A 23,371-nucleotide genomic window follows, 5' to 3' on the forward strand; every position below is an offset into this window, starting at 1 on the left:
ACATTTCTATTGTCAAACTCCTATGGGTAAGTGAGGGTGATAAAGCCACATAGTCCGATTGCCTGGTTCGTTGCGCTAAACACCTCCTTCAAGGACCAAACACTTGGATCAAGAGTGTTTAGGTTCCAACCCGAACACACTCGTACTACCTACGTGGGAGCTGAAGCCGACGACTGGCCAACTCTCAGATTTAATAAATCGGCCGCACAGGAGGCAAAATTTTAAACAAATAACAAGCATTATATTACATATCAGCTTCGTTTCATAATACAGGACGGGATAACATGAATGTCTTCATTCAAAGATAATGTCTTTTGCACACTGGCCCTCTACAATGCGGGATCCCTTCAGGACATCATCAAAATACCGCTCAGGCTTGCGATGCTCCTTGCCCGCGGGTGGTCCCTCGGTCTCGAGCTTGACGGCATCCATCTTTGCCCACTGCACCTTGACACAGGCGAAGGCCATCCGCGCACCTTCGATGCAGACCGACCGCTTGATGGCATCAAGCCGAGAGCAGGCATTGACCAGCCGCTTCACGAGCCTGAAATAGCTGCTGGGTATGGCTTCGGCAGGCCACAGGCGGATTATCAAATCCTTCATGGCCGATTCAAGCACCCTATGTAGTTTGGTCAGTTGTTTCAGCTGATCGCTAAAGGGCACCGGATGCTTTGGCGCAAGGTATTGCGACCAGAACAGCTTCTCCGTCGAGCTCCTCTCTTCGGCTCGGAAGAACTCCGCAGCATCAGTAACACTGCGCGGTAGATCTGCAAACGCCCCTGGAGAACTCCAAATCCGGGTCAGTAAGAGGTACCTTTTCTTCACATATTTGCTCTGCATAATATTGGCCTTACCCACCGCGATTTTCCTAGCCTCCTGGATATCTTGGAGGGCGCTCTGGGCTTCAACCCAGGCCTCTTGTGTGCTTTGGTGGGCCTTAGCAAGTTCGCACTCTTGGTCCGCAATCTTGTGCTCCAAGGACTCGCACTTCTTTACGACGTCCTGGAGCTCCAGCTGGACCTCCCCGACCCTTGCCTCGTGTTTTTCGCGAGCGGCTTGTTCCTTTGCCGCTCTCTTCTGGGCCTCGGCCAGCGCGCTCTTGAGGGTCTCCACCTCGGTCGCAACTCCTGTGAAATATCATGATAACATGATCAACACAAACAATTCATATCTTTCTAGATCTGAATAGGCCATTGCATACCTTGCTTGTCCTCTAGTTTTTTTCACACGACCAAGCTCTTCCTCGGCCCGCTCCAAACTCTCCTTCAGTTTGGAGACTTCGGCAGAATGGGAGGTTGCAACCAGCATCGGCGCCTGCTTATTCACATAGACATGTATGATTAGTCTCCTGCGAAAATTATTTGATCCTCTGTCCGCCTTCTCTTTTCGAGCACCGAACAGAGTCTCAGGGGCTACTGTCTATACTATGACATCCTTTTTGCATAATTACGTCGCATACCTTAAAGCCTGTTAGAAGGCTGGTGCAGGCTTCGGTTAGTCCGCTCTTAGCGGACTGAACCCTCTCAACCACCGTACCCATAAGGATACGATGTTCCTCAACAATGGAAGTAGTTTGTAGCGCTTCTAGTAGAGTATCCGGTGTATCTGGATGGACAGAGGTCACCGGTGGAATAGGTGCACCTCCTTCTTTCGAAGGAGGCTGCTTGCCTGATTCCGGAGCCGTATGGGCCTTCGGAATAGTATTTGGCTGGGATATGGCCCCCATCGCCAGCCTCCAGGGGGATTTTCTCCCCCATGTGTCCGGCGGCCGAGGTATCACCCTCTGGCACCGCCCCGACGGCCTCCTGTACCTCTCCCTGGCCTGGGAAGGTCCTTCGGAACAACACCTCGACATCGTCCGTGGCCTTAGGAGAGGAGGCCGCCGGAAGTGACCCGCCGTCCATCACCTTTGGATCCAGCGAATTCCCCGAAGATGAGGATCACTGGGGGCGGGCGTGGGCCGGACTGCAGCGCATGATTCGACATATTAAAACCATGAAGTAAAGAAGTGGGATATATGTGTGTATAAGTGCTTTTGAGTACTTACGATTCGGCCAGAGTAATACCAGGTGTAGAGGCCCGCTGCACGGGCTCAGTCACACTGAAAGTCATCTTCGGATCCCTAGACAACTTCCGAAGCGAAGACTTGATCTTCGATATCGTCCCCTTCCGCAGTGGCTGTCACGCACTGCTCGGAGGAACTGCATTTGCTTGATTCAATGCGGTGCCACACTATGCTCATCTCAAACTCAAGATGCCCAGACCACGCGGTGTCATAACAGTCAATAGAAACACTAAACGCTCCCTCCATACCGAGGAGCACACCGCGGCCCTGGTAGCGGAAGTACAGAGCGGCCTTATCAAGCAGAATTTTAATTCAGCGGCCAAGCTCCCGGACACTGTGAAACGAGCCCAGACTACTCCACAGCTTGACAGTCCAGCTCGTCAGGAGTTCGACTAGCAATTCGGCCTCCGTCTCAGTCCTGACCAAATGGCGGCGTACATACCGCACGTACATAACTATGCACTCAAAATACCATGGGCATAGATGGAGGCATAACTCGATTGTGGTCCATAATACAGCTAGACCTTCCCTGGACACACATACTTTCCCTTTCCTTTTCTTCCTTTTCTTTTCCATAGGCCCCTCACGATGGCCTGACCATCGATCCTTTCGAATGATGGATATACCAATGCGGCAAGCAGCATAGACGGGTGGAGGAATCTCTAGGTGGTCTTCTTGACGATCACTCTACCTGTTTTCAGGACCCGCACGCAGCTCCCCCTTGGTCTCGGCATGTTAAATAGCCCTGTTGCTTATCGCACTATTTGTGCAAATACGCTACGATGTATTAATCAAATTATAATGGAAACAGTTTGCAGCCCAACTTATGTGGCACTGGCTTACTACTTCATTTTATTCCGCTATTCTTATCGATTGCACCCGTACACTTTGGTAAGCTTTAATTTGCCACGGGCTTCATTGCGCTCTATACTACGACAACAAAGTCCGAACACTTTTTACAGTATAGTTCAGCACCCTGAATTTAGCATTATATGCATCGGCTCTGAATCATGTCTTGGGTCAATAGTTGGGTTGCCCGGCTCCTGTTCTTACTACCTTACGTTCCATCCTATCGGCTAGGGTAGTAAAGGGAGAACTACTGTGATTGTGTTTCTGGCTCATCCGGGTAAACACCTCAGTAGAGAAAGCCAAAAACTGACTGTCATGATGTGGCGAGAGCTGGTCAGCTATTCGGAGGTTAAAATCTCTTACGATTTTTTCCCGCATTATGCGACGGATCGGCCTCCACCTGATTAGGTGTCTACAACACCCTAGTCCGGATTAACAAATACTAACTAGGGGTTGCGCCTACATTTCTATTGTCAAACTCCTATGGCTAAGTGAGGGTGATAAAACCACATAGTCCGATTGCCTGGTTCGTTGCGCTAAACACCTCCTTCAAGGACCAAACTCTTGGAGAAAGAGTGTTTAGGTTCCAACCCAAACACCCCCGTACTACCTACGTGGGGGCTGAAGCCGACGACTGGCCAACTCTCAGATTAAATAAAACGGCCGCACATGAGGCAAAATTTTAAACAAACAACAAGCATTATATTACATATCAGCTTTGTTTCATAATACATGACGGGATAACATGAATATCTTCATTCAAAGATAATGTCTTTTGCACACTGGCCCTCTACAATGCGGGATCCCTTCAGGACATCATCAAAATACCACTCAGGCGTGCGGTGCTCCTTGCCCGCGGGTGGTCCCTCAATCGCGAGCTTGACGACGTCCATCTTTGCCCACTGCACCTTCACACGGGCGAAGGCCATCCACGCACCTTCGATGCAGACCGACCGCTTGATGGCTTCAAGCCGAGGGCAGGCATCGACCAACTGCTTCACGAGCCCGAAATAGGTGTTGGGTATGGCTTTGGCAGGCCACAGACAGATTATCAAATCCTTCATGGCCGATTCAGCCACCCTATGCAGTTCGGTCAATTGTTTCAGCTGATCGCCCAAGGGCACCGGATGCTTTGGCACAAGGTATTGCGACCAGAACAACTTCTTCGTCGAGCTCCCCTCTTTGGCTCGAAAGAACGCTGCAACATCAGTAACACTACGCGACAGATCTGCAAACGCCCCTGGAGAACTTCAAATCTGGGTCAGTAAGAGGTACCTTTTCTTCACATATTTGCTCTGCATAATAAAGGCCTTACCCGCCGCGATTTTCCTGGCCTCCTAGATTTCTTGGAGGGCGCCCTGGGCTTCAACCCGTCCCTCTTGTGCGCTTTGGTGGGCCTTAGCAAGTTCGGACTCTTGGTCTGCAATCTTGCGCTCCAAGGACTCGCACTTCTTTACGATGTCCTGGAGCTCCTGTTGGACCTCCCCGACCCTTGCCTCGTGTTTTTCACGGGCGGCTTGTTCCCTTGCCGCTCTCTTCTGGGCCTCCACCAGTGCACTCTTGAGGGTCTCCACCTCGGTCGCAGCTCCTGTGAAATATCATGATAACATGATCAACACAAACAATTCATATCTTTCTAGATCTGAATAGGCCATTGCATACCTTGCTTGTCCTCTAGTTGTTTTTTCACATGACCAAGCTCTTCCTCGGCCCGCTCCAAATTCTTCTTCAGTTTGGAGACTTAGGAAGAATGGGAGGTCGCAGCCAGCATCGACGCCTGCTTATTCACATAGACATGTATGGTTAGTCTCCTGCGAAAACTATTTGATCCTCTGTCCGGCTTCTCTTTTCGAGCACCGAACAGAGTCTCGGGGGCTACTGTCTATACTATGACATCATTTTTGCATAATTACGTCGCATACCTCAAAGCCTGTTAGAAGGATGGTGCAGGCTTCGGTCAGTCTGCTCTTAGCGGACTGAACCCTCTCAACCACCATACCCATAAGGATACGATGTTCCTCAACAATGGAAGCACTTTGCAGCACTTCCAGTAGAGTATCCGGTGCCTCTTGATGGACAGAGATCACCGGCGGAATAGGCGCACCTCCTTCTTTCAAAGGAGGCTGCTTGCCTGATTCCGGAGCCGTATGAGTCTCCGGAATTGTATTCGGCTGGGGGCCGAATTGGATATGGCCCCCATCGCCAGTCTCTAGGGGATTTGCTCCCCCATGTGTCCAGCGGCCGAGGTATCACCCTCTGGCGCCACCCTAATGGCCTCCTGTACCTCTCCCTGGCCTGGGAAGGTCCTTCGGGACAACACCTCTGCGTCGTCCATGGCCTTGGGAGAGGAGGCCGCCGGAAGTGACCCGCTGTCCATCACCTTTGGATCCAGCAAATTCCCCGAAGATGAGTAACGCTGGGGGCGGGCGTGGGCCGGGCTGCAGCGCATGATTCGACATATTAAAACCACGAAGTAAAGAAGTGGGATATATGTGTGTATAAGTGCTTTTGAGTACTTACGATTCGGCCAGGGGCTTCTCCCTGGGACGCCACTCGGAGCTGCTATCAGTGTCTAACGCGGAGTTATCTGTGAGGGAGACCCTCCCCTTCTTGGACGCCTCTACCTCCAGATCCGTGGAGGCCGTCCTCTTCTTCCTTCCCCCTCAGGTGGAGAGTTGCTTTCTTCCTCCTCCTTGTCGTCCTTGGTGGTGGGGGAGGAGTGGGTTTTGGCGTCTTCGGACATCACATCTGAAGTGCCTTTATGGTGGAGGCCACCTCTCCCTGCCTGGCCTTTCTTCTTGGCCTTCTTCTCTGGCGCCTGGTACGGTGCCGAAACCAGCATCTTCGTCAGAAGTGGGATAGCTGGGTTTTCAGGCGGCAGAGCCGAACACTGGATCCGCTCCGCCTTCCTTGTCCAGCCCTGGAAAGACATATGGGGAATCTTAGATATCTTCCTTGAATGTACAGGTGAAGGATACACCTTGAAATATGAAAAACTTACCGGACTGGCAGGATGGGTCAGGTTGTACCCACGGCCCTCTGTCGTCTTCGGCCACGTCTCATTGGCCTTAAAAAGCACCTTCCAGATGCCTTCGTGTGTAATGCCGAAGAACTATTGCAAGGTCTGGTGCTTGGCCAGATCGAAATCCCACAAATTGCAAGTCCGGCTTTGGCAAGGAAGGATCCGGCGAAAAAGCATCACCTGCATCACATTGACAAGCTTGATGTTCTTGTCCACCATGCTCTTGATGCGCGTCTACAGCGCGGACACCTCGTCTGACGACGCCCAGTCCAGGCCCTTTTCTAGCTAGGAGGTAAGCCGCATTGGGGCTGTGGAGTTGAATTCGGGAGCCGCGACCCAGGTGGTGTCGCGGGGCTTTGTGACATAGAAGCACTACTTCTGCCACCCTTTGACGGTCTCCACGAAGGTACCTTTGGGCCATGAGACATTGGACATTTTGCTCACCATACGGCCTCCGCACTCTGCGTGTTGACCACCCACCACCTTCGGCTTCACATTGAAGGTCTTGAACCACAATCAAAGTGGGGTGGGATGCGGAGGAAGGCCTTGAACACGACAATGAATGCCGAGATGTTGAGGAAGGAGTTTGGGGCCAGATCATGGAAATCCAGCCCATAGTAGAACATGAGTCCGCGGACGAATGGGTGGAGAGGAAATCCTAGCGACGGACGAAGTGAGGGATGAATACCACCCTCTCATGAGGCTCCGGGGTGGGGACGATCTGCCCCTTGGCCGGAAGCCGGTGGGTGATTTTCTGGGCCAAGTACCCCGCCTCCCGGAGCTTCATGATGTCCTTCTCCGTGACGGAGGAGGCCATTCACTTGCCCTGCGCTCCAGATCCAGACATGGTCGGAGTGCTTTTTTGAGGAGGAAAGGATGGAAGCTTGGACGCTGGAGCTCGAGAATGGGTGGGCAGAGAGAAAGAAGGTGTGGGTGAAAGGGTGAATCCTTATCTCTTTATAAAGGCAGCAAATATCAAGCGCCTCCCCATTCTCCTTAAAACTCGCCTATTCCCCAAGGGTCATGCAGACGGCGCAGTTGGATTACCCATGCCCGTATTGATGATAATCCTGCAATAAGGGGACACAATCTCTGCTTCGACAAGACGTACCAATGAAAACCGCATTTCGAAACGTGGAGCGGGAGGCTAAAAACGGTTTGAAATAATGACCGGGCAGGGATGTGGCGTCTCGCTACAAAAGTTGTCAGTAGATGGGACCCATGAAATATTATACTCTCTACGGTTGTGTGTGGTACTTGTTTTGCAGAGCTGGACATGTTTTCTGTGTTCGAGGACTACTTTGGAGTATTCAGAGGAGGAACCCGCCTTGCAATGCCAAAGACAATTTGCGCGCCGCACACATTGTCATTGAAGCCTGGTTCAGGGGCTACTGAGGGAGTCCTGGATTAAGGGGTCCTCGGGCGTCCGGGCTATGTGACGTGGGCCGGACTGATGGGCCATGAAGATACAAGATAGAAAACTTCCTCCCGTGTCCGGATGGGACTCTCCTTTGCGTGGAAGGCAAGCTTGGCATTCGGATATGAAGATTCCTTCCTTTGTAAACCGACTCTGTAGAACCCTAGGCCCCTCCGGTGTCTATATAAACCGGAGGGTTTAGTCCGTAGAGGCAATCACAATCATACATGCTAGACATCTAGGGTTTAGCCATTACGATCTCGTGGTAGATCAACTCTTGTAATCCTCATATTCATCAAGATCAATCAAGCAGGAAGTAGGGTATTACCTCCATCAAGAGGGCCCAAACCTGGGTAAACATCGTGTCCCTCGTCTCCTGTTACCATCGACCTTAGACGCACAGTTCGGGACCCCCTACCCGAGATCCGCTGGTTTTCACACCGACAGTCGTCCCAATCGGCATAAATCGTCTCGCGTGATCACCTTGTTGGTCGGATTGCCATACCGACATGTTTGGTTGCCTCGGGGACTTTGGCATTGTTGAGAGAACTCTACCTCATTGAGTGTTCGGCACACGGGCCATATTTATTTTATTACTCACTTTGCATAAATTATTAATTATGCAACAATTTTTTTAATTTACTATCATTACTATTATCTCCGGCTTGCACTATTTTCTGTGCATAGGTAAATGATCTGGGTTGGGCAGCGCTATCACCTCGGCGTACCGACGTACCACGTTATCTCAGCTCAACCGGTGGCTTCGTCATCACTTCATTAACCCACGTCGGGGACTTCAGCGTCACACTGCCGGCCTACATTGGTTGTGCCATGTCGCTACTTCGGAGTGTCGAGATCTTTGCTGCGCCACCTTGAGACCGGCTTGGGGGCTGGGACCTTGTCCCGCCGAAAGCTCAGGTCATGCATCGACACCGAGCACATCAACTAGCTAAGTCGCTTTCATGCTCAGAATTTTAAAGTTGTGTTCAGTTCAATCGTGCTCACATACGTTGTTTGTTAAAAGAAACGCCCTTTACCCATGTTAACTGGGGGCTCTTAAAATTTACATGAGTCGTTTTATAATAAGTGATTTCTTCTTTGTCATTGCAAAGTCTTTTTCTATCACTCCTTTCTCGACTCGAGTGTGTGGTGAATAGCCGGATAGCCTGTTTTCTCTCTAATGCCGCTCGATTTAGTTCGCAAAACTGGCTTAACAAGCAGTACTCCGCCTTTGGGATAGGAGGTTGCAGCCGTAGGCTGACCCGCTTGAAGTCTTGAGATCGAATGTGTCATATTAATGCACGACAGAAGCACAAAAGTAAGACCATTTTTCGGATTGGCACCAAATGACTTGATTTAGTTCGGGCATAAATTTTTTACTGAAGTTTTTTGGTTTTCCAAGCCTATGGCACTTTTAAACTATTTGTGTGTTTTCAGCATAAGTCCCGCAGTGCATCACCGGACACCTTTAGAGATTTGGCAAAACATTCTCGAATACTGCTTTATATGCATCGATTTCGAATTGTGTCTTCGGTCAATAGTTGGGTTGCCCGGCTCCTGTGCTTGCCTCCTATGTTCCGCTTTGTTCGGCTAGGTGTGCAAAGGGAGAACCAGTGCGATTGTGCTTCTAGCTCTCATGGTTAAAGCGCCTCAGTGGAGAAAGCCGAAAACTGACTGTCACAATAAGCCCAAAATGGTCAGTGATCTGATGACTGTGTTAAACTATAAGGTCGATAGAGGTCACCCCGTGTTAAATGATGGGCCGTTCATAACATTGGCCAAAGTGTTTACGGCTTGACCTCAGCTGTCACCGAACACTAACCGGGGGCTAGTAACTGGCCTCTCAACTTTAAGCTCCTATGACTAAGTGAAAGTTATAAAGCCCGCATATCTGATTGCATCGTTTCTGCTAACACAACCGCCTTCGGGCACCGAGACGTCGGCTAAGGGTTGTTTTGTTATTGCGGAAACACCCTGCATAGCATCTACAAAGGGGTGGAAGCCGACAATGGGCCACTTTCAACTGATAAACGGTCGCAATGGAGTTAAAATAAACATATCATCAGTGTTTGTATTTAATATACGAGGGCTGCCTTCCGTAATCATCGTTATAAAGCCATAAATATGCATCAATTTGACTTAAGATTTTCACCAAGCTGGGTTGCCTGGCTCCTGTGCTTACCCCTATGTTCCCAATTGTTCGGCTAGGCGATAAAGGGAGCATCTCTGTGATTGTTACTACCGGGTCATCCGAGTTAGTACCTCAGACTGGGTGAAGCCGAAAGCTATCAATCTTAAAGGATATAATTGGTTGGCAACGACGGAAGTGAAAATTTACGTTCGCTATGGACCACATAGTTCGGGAACTTTCCCCAAACTAAATCCTCAATATTTTCCTCCCACATTGATCGGAGGTGAGGTTTCATGATCATGATCAGCGTGACAACCCAAAGAAAGGAACCGATAGTGGGACTATTTTCTTTGGAAGATGTTTTTTATATTTACTAGCCATATAGTATATCTCTCCACATACCTTTGTTTATAAAACCATATGGCCGGATTGCCTTGTTTGTCGTAAAACTTTGCCTTTGTAAAGGCTTTATAAAGTAGGACAAACACTCCCCAGCTACTGGCCGAGGAGATTGAAGCCGATGGTCGGTCAACAAAGTTTTGTTCAATGCGGATCCGAGCATTAATAATGTAAAGTACTTGGATACATAGAATCATTACACATAAAAATTGCGAGTAAAATCCATTTACTGCAACCCATCTTTTAAACCCCTTGGGGCCTACCTTGGCGAGCTCGGATTTTGACCAGCTCTAAGCTCCTTTAAGAGATCTTATTCTCTTCTTGAGAAGTTTGTGTTAAACATAATTTTTTTTCTGTCAAACGGATATCGATCCTTAATTCGGCCACCCGTGCCCACATTAAGGCTCGGGGGCTACTAGGCTTCGCGCTCACTATCTATAAATATTAAAGGGGAACATCGATCCCCTGATCTAGTGTTGCCACCCGACAAGTGGCTCGGGGGCTGATACGTCTCCAACGTATCTATAATTTTTGATTGCTCCATGCTATATTATCTACTGTTTTAAACATTATTGGGCTTTATTATCCAATTTTATATTATTTTTGGGACTAACCTATTAACCGGAGGCCCAACGCAGAATTGCTATTTTTTTGCCTGTTTCAGGGTTTCGAAGAAAAGGAATATCAAACGGAGTCCAAACGGAATGAAACCTTCGGGAACGTGATTTTCTCATCGAATACAACTCAGGAGACTTGGACCCTATGCCAAGGCATGTAATAGGAGGCGACGAGGTAGGGGGGCGCGCACTACCCTACCAGGCGCGCCCCCACCATCGTGGGCCCCCTGTTGCTCCACCGACGTACTTCCTCCTCCTATATATATCCACGTACCCCCAAACGATCAGAATAGGAGCCAAAACCCTAATTCCATCGCCGTAACTTTCTGTATCCACGAGATCCCATCTTGGGGCCTGTTCCGGAGCTCCGCCAGAGGGGGCATCGATCATGGAGGGCTTCTACATCAACACCATAGCCTCTCCAATGAAGTGTGAGTAGTTTATCTCAGACCTACGGGTCCATAGTTAGTAGCTAGATGGCTTCTTCTCTCTTTTTGGATCTCAATACAATGTTCTCCCCCTCTCTTGTGGAGATCTATTCGATGTAATCTTCTTTTTGCGGTTTGTTTGTTGAGACCGATGAATTGTGGGTTTATGATCAAGTCTATCTATGAATAATATTTGAATCTTCTCTGAATTCTTTTATGTATGATTGGTTATCTTTGCAAGTCTCCTCGAATTATCAGTTTGGTTTGGCCTACTAGATTGATCTTTCTTGCAATGGGAGAAGTGCTTAGCTTTGGGTTCAATCTTGCGGTGTCCTTTCCCGGTGACAGTAAGGGCAGCAAGGCACGTATTGTATTGTTGCCATCAAGGATAACAAGATGGGGTTTTCGTCATATTGCATGAGTTTATCCCTCTACATCATGTCATCTTGCTTAAGGCGCTACTCTGTTTTTAACTTAATACTCTAGATGCATGCTGGATAGCGGTCGATGAGTGGAGTAATAGTAGTAGATGCAGGTAGGAGTCGGTCTACTTGTCTCGGACGTGATGCCTATATACATGATCATGCCTAGATATTCTCATAATTATGCTCAATTCTGTCAATTGCTCAATAGTAGTTTGTTCACCCACCGTAGAATACTTATGCTCTCAAGAGAAGCCACTAGTGAAACCTATGGCCCCCGGGTCTATCTTCATCATATTGTTCTCCTACTACTCTGCTATTTACTTTTCCTTTATTTTACTTTGCATCTTTATCATAAAAATACCAAAAATATTATCTTTATTATATCTATCAAATCTCACTCTCGTAAGTGGCCTCATAGGGATTGACAACCCCTATTTGCGTTGGTTGCGAGGATTTATTTGTTTTGTGCAGGTACAAGGGACTTGCGCGTAGCCTCCTACTGGATTGATACCTTGGTTCTCAAAACTGAGGGAAATACTTACGCTACTTTACTGCATCATCCCTTCCTCTTCGGGGAAAACCAACGCAGTGCTCAAGAGGTAGCAAGAAGGATTTGTGGCGCCATTGCCGGGGAGGTCTTCGCAAAAGTCAACATACCAAGTACCTATCACATACCCTTATCTCCCGCATTACATTATTTGACATTTGCCTCTCTTTTTCTCTTCCCCACTTCACCCTTGCCGTTTTATTCGCCCTCTCTCTCTCTCTATCCTCCCTCTCTTTCTCTATTTGCCTCTTTTTGCCCGCTTGCTTTTTGTTTGCTTGTGTGTTAGTTTGTTTGCTTGTCGTTATGGCTAGTGCCTTATCTTCTCTGTTGTCTCCCGAGAATGAAATTCTAAATTTTAAGCAAAGGGAGTGTTAAAATCTAAAAGATGCTTGGTATAGAATTTGCAATGCTCAAAATAGATCTACTAGGAAGCAATCTACAACCATTCTCCTTCGCAATTTTTATGTAGGAATTACTCCTTGGCACCGTTATGTTCTTGATACTATTACCGGAGGGAACTTTTTGGGTAGCCATACTTTTGATTCTTATAATGCTATGTTAGATTTATTTGGCTCACCCCCTCTCTTGGTTAATGGAACTATATTAACTTTGGAGCATGTAATGCAAAGGCTTGAGATTATTGAAATAAAGTTGCTACCGTAGAGTTAATTGGAAATTTGGATAAAAAGATTGAGGGAGTCCTGGATTAGGGGGTGTCCGGATAGCCGGACTATACCTTCGGCCGGACTCCTGGACTATGAAGATACGAGATTGAAGACTTCGTCCCGTGTCCGGAAAGGACTTTCCTTGGCGTGGAAGGCAAGCTTGGCGATACGTATATGTAGATCTCCTACCATTGTAACCGACTCTGTGTAACCCTAGCCCTCTCCGGTGTCTATATAAACCGAAGGGTTTTAGTCCGTAGGACGAACAACAATCATACCATAGGCTAGCTTCTAGGGTTTAGCCTCTCTGATCTCGTGGTAGATCTACTCTTGTACTACCCATATCATCAATATTAATCAAGCAGGACATAGGGTAGGGCCCGAACCTGGGTAAAACATTGTGTCCCCTGCCTCCTGTTACCATCCGCCTAGACGCACAGTTCGGGACCCCCTACCCGAGATCCGCCGGTTTTGATACCGACATTGGTGCTTTCATTGAGAGTTCCTCTGTGTCGTCACTCTTAGGCCCGATGGCTCCTCCGATCATCAACGACGATGCGATCCAGGGTGAGACTTTTCTCCCCGGACAGATCTTCGCATTTGGCGGCTTTGCACTGCAGGCCAATTTGCTTGGCCATCTAGAGCAGATTGAAAGCTACGGCCCTGGCCGTCAGGTCAGATTTGGAAGTTTAAACTACACACCGGACCTCCGCGGAGACTTGATCTTCGACGGATTCGAGCCGCAGCCGAGCGCGCCACACTGTCACGATGGGCATGATCTAACTCTGCCACCGAACAATGCCCTGGAGGCCGCACCCGCATCAGCTCCGACCCTTAATTCAGAGCCAACTGCGCCAATTGAGGATGGGTGGTTGGACACCGCCTCGGGGACTGCAATATCTATGGCAATCGAGCCAAACACCAGCCCTATTCTCTGCGAAGCCTGTGACTCCAAGGAGCCGGACTCCTCTCCAGACTCTGAGCCCTCCGCGCCCCTACCGATCGAACCCGATTGGGCGCCGATCATGGAGTTCACCGCCGCGGACATCTTCAGCACTTGCCCTTCGGCGATATTCTGAATTCACTAAAGTCTCTCTCTTTATCAGGAGAGCCCTGGCCGGACTATGGTCAACAAGGTTGGGATGCTGATGATGAAGAAATTCAAAGCCCACCCACCACCCACTTCATAGCCACTGTCGATAATTTAAACAACGTGCTCGACTTCGACTCCGAAGACATCGACGGTATGGACGACGATGTAGGAGATGAACATGAACGAACGCCTATAAGGCACTGGACAGCCACCTCATATCATGATGCATACATGGTGGACACACCCAAAGGAAGCGACGATGAGGAACACAGGGATGCAACGAGGGATCGTTCACTCGAAAAGCAATCAAAGCGGCGACGTAAGCGCAGCTCCAAGCCCCGCCTCGATAGAGACAGCATCCATACAGACCCAGCCATAGAGCAGGACGAGCCGGCGGACGACGAACATGCCTTCGAGCAACCGTCCGAACAGGGCAACTTGGATAAACAAACCAAACACCCCGTCCCCGACGAAAACAACAGTCCGGACGACCTTACGCCGGATAGGCTCATGGAGCAGAAGAACCTCCACGAAGGGCTCATCGCCACTGCGCGTAGCCTGAAAAAGCAGAAGCGGAAGCTCAAAACTGCGGAAGATGCACTTAGAATCAGATGGAGCAAAGTACGCAACACCGCAGACAAATATGGCGACGGTCACCGCACCAAAAGCTATCCAAAGCGAAAGCTACTGCCTAAATTTGACGAGGCCTTAGAGCCCTCGCAGTCAAAAAATAGGAAAGCCACCCGGTCGGATAGACGACCGCATGGCCAGCATGGAGCGGCAAGCGGCAACACACACAAGCCAGCACGCGATCCACCAAAGGATCCGCATCAAAAAGATGGCCCAGCCAGATCTATCTACAGGCCAAGAAAGCAAGCTCTAGTAAGCAATGCAACACAACAAATATCCGAACATCACGGCACACCCAAATACAGGGGTGCCGCACACCCCCTATGTTTCACCGATGAGGTGCTGGACCATGAATTTCCAGAGGGATTCAAGCCCGTAAACATAGAGGCGTACGACGGAACAACAGACCCTGGGGTATGGATCGAGGATTATATCCTCCACATACACATGGCCAGAGGAGATGACCTCCACGCCATAAAATACTTACCCCTCAAGCTTAAAGGGTCAGCCCGGCATTGGCTCAAAAGCCTTCCCGAAAATACCATTGGAAGTTGGGAAGAGCTTGAGGATGCTTTCCGGGCAAATTTTCAAGGGACCTATGTCCGACCTCCGGATGCAGACGATCTCAGTCACATAACTCAACAGCCCGGAGAGTCAGCCCGGAAATTCTGGAACAAATTTCTTACTAAAAAGAATCAGATAGTCGACTGTCCGGACGCTGAAGCCCTAGCAGCTTTTAAGCATAACGTTCGAGACGAATGGCTCGCCAGACACCTCAGCCAAGAAAAGCCAAGAACAATGGCTGCATTAACAAGCCTCATGACCCACTTTTGCGCAGGAGAGGACAGCTGGTTGGCAAGATGTAGCACCAATGACCCAAGTACATCCGAAGTTAGGGATGGAAACAAAAAACCCCGACGCAACAAGGACCAGCACTGGAATAAGAGAAACAGCCCAAAGAGCACGGCGGTCAACGCCGGATTCAAAAGCTCACGGCAGAATCAGAGAAAGCCACCCCTCAAGGATAATAGGGATGAGCTATCCAACTTAAAACAAAATCTTGGACAAGATATGTCAAATACACAGTACTCCCGGGAAGCCTGTGAAGCATACCCACAGAGATTGTTGGGTTTTTAAGAAATCCGGCAAACTCAACGCCGAACACAAGGGGCTCAACACACCAAGTGAGGACGACGACGAACCCCACAAGCAGAGCACCAGGAAACAAAAGGATTTCCCACAAGAAGTCAAAACAGTAAACTTACTTCACGTGACGAACAGAATGGCGCCAATAGAGATACGCGCCATATGGCCTATCCCAAAGGAGTCTCGCCAATGGTTGTTAAAACTGATCACCTTCGACCATCATGATTACTCTAGAAGTATCCGGAACGCAGGCTGGACTGCCTTAGTATTAGATCCAATAATCGGCGGACTCCACTTTACAAATGTCCTGATGGACGGCGGCAGTGGTCTAAACCTGTTATACCAGGACACAATCCGCAACATGGGGATAGACCCAACAAAAAATCGCCATAGCAAAACCTCCTTTCAAGGGGTAACGCCAGGCCCGGATGCCCGTTGCATGGGTTCTCTCCGGCTAGAAGTTATGTTCGGCTCCCCCGATGACTTCCGTCGCGAACAGCTAACTTTCCACATCGCCCCATTCTCAAGTAGCTATCAAGCACTGCTGGGACGCGAAGCTTTCGCCCGCTTTAACGCAATACCACATTATGCATCTCTCATGCTTAAGATACCCGGTCCATGAGGTATCATCTCATTAAAGGGAAAACATTGAGTGTCCCCCCCCCCGCGCGGAAGACAGTGCGGCTGCCTTGACAGCCCCACAATAAAGTGGCTTCACCAGCCAAAGCACCTAAACAGGTCCTCAAGACCACGGACACGACTAGACGAGTCCGGCATAAACATACAATTGATAAAGGCTTAATAGCCGTATACCCCTATACTAGGGGCTCCGCGCATATAAAACAAGAGACAATAAAGCTCAATTTTACCCATTTCGATTTATACTTCGTTTATTTAGTATAACTCATGTTCGGCACAATCTTTCCTAAACTAAGTTCCTCTCTTTTACAGATGAACACCGTGCTATGCCTGTCCAGGATACGGCACAACGGAGACACAGGCACAGACGTGCAGCAGGGACCCGTTCCAAGGATTCTTTTTAGATTAAGACCCTGCGTAAACCTTTTTTACTGTCTCTTGTTGATACACATCCCCTGGTTTCTTGGTATAACCAAGGAGGAGGCTGGCATTTTGGCATGTGGCCACGTCAGAGTTTTGCGCGTACCTGGACACTAGGGGCTTATTACTAAGGGCGTTATCCCGCCCGCCCTCATAAAGACCGAATACCTTAGGGAGTGTTTGGCGTCGCGAGTTTGGCCTTATATGCATCAGCTCCGAATCATGTCTTTGGTCAAATGTTGGGTTTGCCCGGCTCCTGTGTTTTTCTACCTTATGTTCCGCTCTATCGGCTAAGGAGGCACCAGGAGAACTACTGTGATTGTGCCCCGATTCGGCCAGGCGAGCACCTTAGTAGAGAAAGCCGAAAACTGACTGCCATGATATAGCGTGAGACTGGTCAACCACTCGATGACTTACCGGAATCTTTAGGATTCCTCCGCATTAACGAAGGGCCGCTTCCCGGCCAGGCACATACGCGCCCCGAGTTCGGGCGAGCGCAGGCGCCACCAGGGGCTATATAAGTAGCCTCACTGTCAAACTCCTATGGCTAAGTGAAAGTGATAAAGCATCATAGTCCGATTGCCTAGTTCGCTGTGCTATCACCTCCTTTGTAGGACCAAGACATTGGATCAAGTGTGAAAATGCGCCTTCTACGAACACCCCCGCATTATGTGCGTGGGGGCTGAAGCCGACGACTGCCATCTTTCAGATTATATATACATATATGTTAAACGGCCGCACAGGAGGTATTATAATACTTGCAGGCACAAGTATAAAAAGCTTCTATAATTTATCAAAATATTGTTTTACAATAATATATGCTATTCGAATATAGTATCCTTCGAGCACTGTGTCTCTATTAAACGAGCGCCTTGCAGAACTTCCTGAAAATAGTGCTCGGCAGGTACTCGGCTTCCATCCGAGTCTGGGGATGCAATAGCGATGGCCTCCATTTCCGCCCAGTATGTCTTCACACGGGCAAGAGCCATCCGCGCACCCTCTATGCACGCTGACCTCTTCATCGCATTGATATGCGGCGCCGCACCAAGGAACTACTGCACTAAGTTGAATTAACTTTTCAGCTCTGGCCTCTCTGGCCACAGATGACTCATGACATACTTCATGGCGAGTCCGGACAACCTATTTAGCTCGACCCATTTGGCCAAACGATCAGCTAATGACAGTGGATGCTCCGGATTGTGGAACTGCGACCAAAAGAGCTTTTCCACTTCGCAATCTTCTTGATCTCGGAAGTGTTCGGCCGCATCTGCGACACTCGCTGCCAAATCTAGATAGGTGTCCGCTGTACTCCACATCCGGTCTAACGGAGCATGTTTAGGATCACAGAACTTCCTCTGCAGCATAAAGGGCTCTCCAGCCGCGATCTCTCCGGCCTGACGCAGCTCCTCCTTCATAGCTCTCATTGCAGAGCGAGCATCCTTGGCATCGGAAATGGCCTTCTCCAGGTCCGTCTGTTCCGCCCGATCTTCTTTTTCAAGAAGCTTGCAACGGTCAGCAGCGTTCTTTAGCTTCACGGCCATTTCCTTCTTGCTTCAGCAGTGCGCAGCCTGTTCGGCTTTCAGCTCTTCAATTGCCTTTCCGGCAGCCGCATCACTTTTCTTGGCTTGCTCCTTGGCTCGGGCAAGTTCCGCTGAAGATTCTCCATGGCAGCAGCACCATCTGCATCAAGCGCACACATTGTAAGATACTGGCATAAAGCTCCTCTTACCAGGTGCCGCCGGAGGAATTACATACCTTGTGCCTCGTCAAGCCGCTTGTTGACAAGCGCGATGTCGGCATCTGCCACGTCAAGTTGCCGCTTTAGCTCAGCAAATTCGTCAGTCCGGCTTGCCATCGGACACTTCGCCACCTACTTATGAAGGCGGCATATTAGACCTGGGATTATGATCCTCTGCGCGCCGTCACTTTTGACAACACACAAAGTCTCAGGGGCTACTATCTACACAGGGCGCATCTTATTTATGCGCAACTGTCCAAAAAGGGTACATTATTTCGCGTACCTCAACACCTGTCAGCAAACTCCTGACGGCCACGTGCAATCCGCTCTCCGCGGATGAAATCCTCTCAATCACCGTACCCATCAATGCACGATGCTCCTCTGAGATAGATGCTCGCCCTAGCAGATCCTTCAGCTCCTCCGACCGCGCACCAGACGGCGCCGGACTCGTCCGATGGCCCCTTTCGAAGGCTGGACGCGGAGGGCTTTGGGGGGCCATATGACTACCTTCCGGCCCTGCCGGATTTGGAGAAACCCTCCACGACGATACCTTAGGGTCGCCCGCCTCGCAAGTCGGTACAGCAGGGGGAGGCGTTCCGCTCTCCATCATCTCCGAAAGAAGATCCACCGAAGACGAGCTCTGCTGAGAAGGGCTAAGGTCCGAGCTACAAGGTAAATTTTCGATTACTTTTCTCAGATATAAAACAAGGATTTCTCTCATTTCTTAAAAAGAAAACTCCTCTCTACTTATGGCTCGGTGGAGGGCTGAGCCCCTTGAGGACATAACTCGGCCGAAGTATCCCCCAGCACAGGACCCTCTAGCGAAGATTTCTTCCCCCACTTTGAGGCCATGGTCTCCGGGTCTTCAGAGGCGGTCCTCTTCTTCCCCTGAGGAGAGGAATTTTTGATTCCTCCCTTCCGGACAACCTCCTTCGAGGAGGCTGTAGCTTCCTTGTCCCCTCCCTCGCTTTCCTTTGAAGGCACAACCTCCAACATCCTGACTAGCACGGGACCCGGCTGGTCTCGGGGAGGGGGGTCGGACACCTGATTAGCTTTGCTTTCGCTATCCACTCCTGTTTAAAGGACAACTCTTTTAGGGGCAATTTTATGATAAATATACGGATAGCGAGTCCGGGCACAAGGATACTTACTTGAGTATCCGGATGATTGCAGCTCAGACCTGTGTCCTCCGTAGAATCCGGACACGCTACTTGTGGTCTGAAGAATAATTTGTACATCTCCACGGGCGTCATGCCAAGAAAATGTTGGAGAACTCGTGGTCCCTCCGGGTTGAACTCCCACAGGCGGAGGGGGCGACGTTTGCAGGGCAGAACTCGGCGAATTAACATAACCTGCGTCACCACGACTAGACTGATGTCTCTTTCTAGGAGATCTCGGATGCGGCCCTACAACAGGGGCACGTCCTTTGCCGACCCCCAGTCCAGCCCCTTATTGACCCATGACGCCAGTCGTGGTGGAGGACCCGAGCGGAAAGCAGGCAGCGCCACCCACTTGGTGCTCCTGGGAGCTGTGATATAAAACCACTCTCGTTGCCATAAGTTGGACTCCCCTTGAAAAGAGCCTTCGGGCCATGGAGCACCAGCATTCTTGCTTATAAAAGCACCTCCGCACTCCGCGTGCCGTCCCTCGATCATCTTCGGCTCTACTTTGAAGGTCTTGAGCCATAGTACGAAGTGAGGAGTAATATAGAGGAAGGCTTCACACACGACGATGAATGAGGAAATATGGAGGATGGACTCCGGAGCTAAGTCATGAAATTCCAGCCCATAATAAAACATGAGCCCCCTCACGAAGGGATCCGTCGGGAAGCCTAGCCCCCGAAGGAAGTGAGACATGAACACCACACTCTCACCAGGCTTGGGAGTGGGAATGACCTGCCCTTGAGCAGGCAGCCTGTTCGAGATTTCGCCGGCCAAGAACCTGGCCTCTCTCAACTTCAGCACGTCCTCCTCCATGACAGAGAAGGGCATCCATCGGCCTCGAAGGTCGGAACCGGACATTGTTGAAGGTCCGAAGCGCATGAAATCTGGAGCCCTGGGTGTTGGAACTCGAGGCGAAGGGTGAACTCGGGGAAAACCAACGCAGTGCTCAAGAGGTAGAAAGAAGGATTTGTGGCGCCATTGCCGGGGAGGTCTTCGCAAAAGTCAACATACCAAGTACCCATCACATACCCTTATCTCCCGCATTACATTATTTGCCATTTGCCTCTCGTTTTCCTCTCCCCCACTTCACCCATGCTGTTTTATTCGCCCTCTCTCTCTATCCTCCCTCTCTTTCTCTATTTGCCTCTTTTTGCCCGCTTGCTTTTTGTTTGCTTGTGTGTTAGTTTGTTTGCTTGTCGTTATGGCTAGTCCCTTATCTTCTCTATTGTCTCCCGAGAATGAAATTCTACATTTTAAGCAAAGGGAGGGTGAAAATCTAAAAGATGCTTGGTATAGAATTTGTAATGCTCAAAATAGATCTACTAGGAAGCAATCTGCTACCATTCTCCTTCGCAATTTTTATGTAGGAATTACTCCTTGGCACCATTATGTTCTTGATACTATTACCGGAGGGAACTTTTTGGGTAGACATACTTTTGATTCTTATAATGCTATGTTAGATTTATTTCGCTCACCCCCTCTCTTGGTTAATGGAACTACATTAACTTTGGAGCATGTAATGCAAAGGCTTGAGATTATTGAAATAAAGTTTCTACCGTAGAGTTAATTGAAAATTTGTATAAAAAGATTGAGGGAGTCCTGGATTAGGGGGTGTCCGGATAGCCAGACTATACCTTCGGCCGGACTCCTGGACTATGAAGATACAAGATTGAAGACTTCGTCCCGTGTCCGGAAGGGACTTTCCTTGGCGTGGAAGGCAAGCTTGGCGATACGGATATGTAGATCTCCTACCATTGTAACCGACTCTGTGTAACCCTAGCCCTCTCCGGTGTCTATATAAACCGGAGGGTTTTAGTCCGTAGGACGAACAACAATCATACCATAGGCTAGCTTCTAGGGTTTAGCCTCTCTGATCTCGTGGTAGATCTACTCGTGTACTACCCATATCATCAATATTAATCAAGCAGGACGTAGGGTTTTACCTCCATCAAGAGGGCCCGAACCTGGGTAAAACATTGTGTCCCCTGCCTCCTGTTACCATCCTCCTAGACGCACAGTTCGGGATCCCCTATCCGAGATCCGCCAGTTTTGACACCGACAAAGATCCACAGTCGAATCTCTCAATATGGATCTAAAGTAGGAGTTACTTTGAAAGATATTGAAGAAAAGGAACCCATAGTTAATAAGAAAATAAATCACGATTCCATTAGGATCGATAAACTTGAGAATATTATTACCAACATGGGAATCGCTTTTTCTTCCATAAAGAATACTCCAAGTACTTCCACTAAAGTTACCAAGCTTATGAACGTTCCTAAAAATAAGGGTGAATCTTCTAGTAAGGAAAATGCGGATCTCAAATCTATAAGTGTTCATCCCAATCTTTTTGCTATCATTAAGGAACCATTTGCTACAAATGAATTTTTCGATCTTGTGCCTAAAAGTTTAATAATCAATAAAAAGAAAGAAATCCCTAAAGATGGTAGATGTCTCATTGAAGAATTGCCAACCAAAGATGGCAATACCTAGATCTATTCTTGCTTGTTATGCCTAGCTAGGGGCGTTAAACGATAGCGCTTGTTGGGAGGCAACCCAATTTTATTTTTATTCCTTGCCTTTTGCTCCTGTTTAGTAATAAATAAATTATCTAGCTTCTGTTTTGGTTGAGTTTTTTCTGTTTAATTAGTGTTTGTTCCAAGTAGAACCGTTGGGAAGACTTGGGGAAAGTCTTGTTGAACTTGCTGTAAAAAACAGAAACTTTAGCGCTCACGAGTACTGCTGCCATTTTTATTTAGAGAGTGCTATTTAGTTAATTATTTTTTATGATGATTAATAGATAAATTCCTCACGTCCAGCAATTTATTTTAGAATTTTTGGTGTTCCATATCTTGCGCTAGCTACAGATTACTACAGACTGTTCTGTTTTTGACAGATTCTGTTTTTCGTGTGTTGTTTGCTTATTTTGATGAATCTATGGCTAGTAAAATAGTTTATAAACCATAGAGAAGTTGGAATACAGTAGGTATAACACCAATATAAATAAAGAATGAGTTCATTACAGTACCTTGAAGTGGTCTTTTGTTTTCTTTCGCTAACGGAGCTCACGAGATTTTCTACTTTAAGTTTTGTGTTGTGAAGTTTTCAAGTTTTGGGTAAAGATTTGATGGATTATGGAACAAGGAGTGGCAAGAGCCTAAGCTTGGGGATGCCCATGTCACCCCCAAGATAATCTAAGGACACCTAAAAGCCAAAGCTTGGGGATGCCCCGGAAGGCATCCCCTCTTTCGTCTACTTCTATCGGTAACTTTACTTGGAGCTACATTTTTATTCGCCACATGATATGTGTTTTGCTTGGAGCGTCTTGTATTATTTGAGTCTTTATTTGTTAGTTTACCACAATCATCCTTGCTGTACACACCTTTTGAGAGATCCATACATAATTTGGAATTTGTTAGAATACTCTATGTGCTTCGCTTATATCTTTTGAGTTATACAATTTTGCTCTAGTACTTCACTTATATCTTTTAGAGCACGGTGGTGGATTTGTTTTATAGAAACTATTGATCTCTCATGCTTCACTTAGATTATTTTGAGAGTCTTAATAGCATGGTAATTTGCTTAAAATCCTAATATGCTTGGTATACAAGATTAATAATAAAACTTTCTTATGAGTGTGTTGAATACTATGATAAGTTTGATACTTGATAATTGTTTTGAGATATGAAGATGGTGATATTAAAGTTGTGCTAGTTGAGTAGTTGTGAATTTGAGAAATACTTGTGTTGAGGTTTGTGATTCCCGTAGCATGCACGTATGGTGAACCGTTATGTGATGAAGTCGGAGCATGATTTATTTTTTGATTGTCTTCCTTATGAGTGGCGGTCGGGGACGAGCGATGGTCTTTTCCTACCAATCTATCCCCCTAGGATCATGCGTGTAATACTTTGCTTTGATAACTTGTAGATTTTTGCAATAAGTATGTGAGTATTTTATGACTAATGTTGAGCCCATGGATT

The sequence above is a fragment of the Triticum aestivum genome, chromosome 6A (assembly GCF_018294505.1).
Source record: "Triticum aestivum cultivar Chinese Spring chromosome 6A, IWGSC CS RefSeq v2.1, whole genome shotgun sequence".
Taxonomy (NCBI): Eukaryota; Viridiplantae; Streptophyta; class Magnoliopsida; order Poales; family Poaceae; genus Triticum; species Triticum aestivum.